We start from the raw sequence: 3,095 nt of genomic DNA, 5'->3' as shown, positions 1-3,095 counted from the left end.
CTGTCTGTGTTTACAGGGTAACGCGGTCATTGAGGAGGTGTCTGCATCGACAGAAGGAGAGCTGGAAACTGAAGGTAAATACCCCTCACCCTGCCCCCCTTCATCAATGGAATAAAACATTACCCCCTCCCTCACAGCCCCCTGTCCCCAACTCCTCTCCAACCCCATCCCCAGGTGTGTAAGATTGAGGGGCATGTACAGGGTGAGGAGAGCACAGCTGTTGCCCTCAGTTGAAGGGTCAGTAACAAGGGGGTATAATTTGAAAGTGAAAGGCCGGAGTTTAGAGGGAATTTGAGGAACAACCCTCCCATCCCAAGGCTGGTGGGGGTCTGGAATGCACTGCCTGGGAGCGGAGTTGAGCAGGAAAACCTCACAACCTTTAAAAAGCATTGGGTGAGAAGTTGAAAAATCAAACAGTCAAGGTTATGGGCCCAGTGCCAGAACGTGGGACAAATGCAGACTGAGTGTATTCTTGGTGGAACAGACACGATGGGTCAAACGGCCTCTTATGTGCTGTGTGACTGATTGATTGTTGCTTGTAAGGAGGGTTCATGATCTTGTTGTGCCCCTGTTATAGGATGGTGGGTAGCAGCTGTAACACCTCGAGTGTGTGAGAATAACAACGAGCAGCCCAGGCCGATGCGTTTGGATAATGAGCCCTGTCCAGAGGATGCTGTTCCTGGTGAGTGAGACTCTGCTCTATAAATCCCACTCAGAGAAACGTCACCTCAACAACACGTGAGCCCAGTCTGTTCACGTGGGACACTCACCACTTCCAGCTTCCTTTTGAAAAGATATTTTCCTAGCTCAGGAATAAGATCAAATTATTCAAGTGGTAGTGTTCCTTCACCTGGCTCAGGAGACCCGGGTGCAAGTCCCACCTGCTCCAGACATGTATAATAATGTCTGAACCTGAGAGTGAGCGATTGGCCTCTGATCAGGAATTGTTCACAGCCAGTTTGATTGGTTTGAAAAAGTGGTGATTGACTGGAAAGGGCAGTTATCTGTCAATCAGCTGCAAGTGTTTGGTTTTTAATTACATTAATTAATGTCAGAGGAAGCTAAGTTAACTTGTGAACTGATGACAGGCTGCACTTCCGAGTGTGGTACTGGAGAAGCACAGAAGGTCAGGCAGCTTCTGAAAAGCAGGAGAATCGACGAAACATCGATTCTCCTGCCCCTGGGATGCGGCCTGACCTGCTGTGCTTCTCCAGCACCACAATTGACTCTAATCTCCAGCATCTGCAGTCCTTACTTTCTCCTTCCTGATGACAACATGGATGTGACAGAGAGGATTTTTCCAAATGCACGGTTAGAAAAGGGCACACGGGCAAAGGACTACAATCCAGACACTGGGAAAGGGTGGAGGAGCAGGGCTGAGAGATCATGAGCAGCAGGCCCATACAGGTAATACTTGCCAGAATTATACCGAAGGTTAGAGACGGAAAATTGTGTTGGAAATATCGTAGTGGGAGAGATGGGTCCTGAATCATTGGCAATGCAACCAGTCCTGGAGAAAGAGAGAGCTGTTCCACTGCATTATGCTACATCTGCACCGCGCCGGGAGCAGTGTCCCGTCAGCACCGCGCTGGGAGCAGTGTCGCGTCAGCACCGCGCCGGGAGCAGTGTCCTGTCTGCACCGCGCTGGGAGCAGTGTCGCGTCAGCACCGCGCTGGGAGCAGTGTCGCGTCAGCACCGCGCTGGGAGCCGTGTTCTGGTGAATTGTGAAAACCTCTCCTGGCAGCAAACACCAAAATACAAGGCTGACTATCGCTTTGTTAAAAACACGTCATGGTCTTTCCAGTCCGTGTCTTTACTGAGCTCCGTGTGTGAGGATCTGTGATTCTGCCTTTGGTGTCAGTTTGTTGCTGGAATAATCGGTGTGGGTGTGGGGCCTGGGGGATGTGGGCTCACCCTGACATTTCTCTCTCTCTGTCTCTCACAGGTACAACTTTGAGTGATGACCCTGTCCACCACCCTCTGGCGCTCACAGATAATACTGACCTGAAGGACTGTGGGGACCCCACTAATGTCTACGGATCCCTGATGGTCTGAATGAAGGATCAACAATGAACTAGACTCCCACCCTGAGTGTGACGCCTCCCAGAGTCGAGCAGTTTGGAGGCCAAAGCACTTTGTAGCTGTAGCAGAGCAATACCTCAAATGTAGCACAGTTATAGCACTGAGATATTACCCCTACCTCCTGTTCATCTCTCCAAGTTCCTGTACCTCTGGCCTGTCACTCACTCTCTCTCCCCATCACTACCTCACTCCCTGTGTCTCTCCCATCACTGTGTGACTCCTTCCCCCTCACCATCTCTCTCACTGCCTTGTTGCATGTTTGATCAGGGCTGCCTTCGTTTCTCTGTCTGTTGTTTGGTGAAGCTGATGTGTGAGGGTTTGAAATCACACATGACCCTCCCCTCTGAGACTGGACGATATTTTACAGTCAGTGTGAATTGTTACAGTTTCGTGTTGGCCCAGATCACTGTCATTCCCAAAATAGAAAGATCACAATTAAAATTTCAGAAAACAATTCAGTGCCTGCTCAGTGACTCTGTTACAGAAACAATCTACTCAGGAAATACCCCAGGCCTGGGGTCAGACGGGGTAAATACCCCAGGCCCCAAGGTCAGACGGGGTAAATACCCCAGGCCCCAAGGTCAGACGGGGTAAATACCCCAGGGCTGAAAATGTGTTGCTAACAATCTACTCAGGAAATACCCCAGGCCTGGGGTCAGACGGGGTAAATACCCCAGGCCCCAAGGTCAGACGGGGTAAATGCCCCAGGGCTGAAAATGTGTTGCTGGAAAAGCGCAGCAGGTCAGGCAGCATCCAGGGAACAGGAGAATCGACGTTTCGGGCATAAGCCCTTCTTCAGGAAATACCCCAGGCCCCAGGGTCAGACTGGATAAATACCCCAAACCAGCAAGGGAATCGCAGTGGGAGTTTGGCGCACCGACCTTTACACCGCTGAGGCCAAACGCCAGCTCGCAGACACCTCCTCCTACTGCCCCCTTGACCATGACCCCACCACCCACCACCAAACCATCATCTCCCAGACCATCCATAACCTCATCACCTCAGGGGACCTC

The 3,095-nt window shown here is 51.2% G+C and overlaps 1 protein-coding gene and 1 long non-coding RNA gene across 2 annotated transcripts in view; one reads left to right on the top strand and one right to left on the bottom strand.

Moving 5' to 3' along the window:
• Positions 1-2,536, top strand: LOC122562328. Its single transcript, XR_006315287.1, has 3 exons — positions 1-74; positions 578-682; positions 1,946-2,536. It is a non-coding gene; the product is annotated as an uncharacterized LOC122562328 (long non-coding RNA).
• The window catches only part of LOC122562367 (inactive rhomboid protein 2-like), a 90,687-nt gene that overhangs the window by 76,544 nt on the left and 11,048 nt on the right, over positions 1-3,095 (bottom strand). The gene's annotated exons all lie outside the window — the stretch shown is intronic.

The sequence above is a fragment of the Chiloscyllium plagiosum genome, chromosome 24 (assembly GCF_004010195.1).
Source record: "Chiloscyllium plagiosum isolate BGI_BamShark_2017 chromosome 24, ASM401019v2, whole genome shotgun sequence".
In the NCBI taxonomy this organism is placed as follows: Eukaryota; Metazoa; Chordata; class Chondrichthyes; order Orectolobiformes; family Hemiscylliidae; genus Chiloscyllium; species Chiloscyllium plagiosum.
The sequence above is the reverse complement of the archived record's forward strand: the minus strand, read 5'-3'. Positions and strand labels throughout refer to the sequence as shown.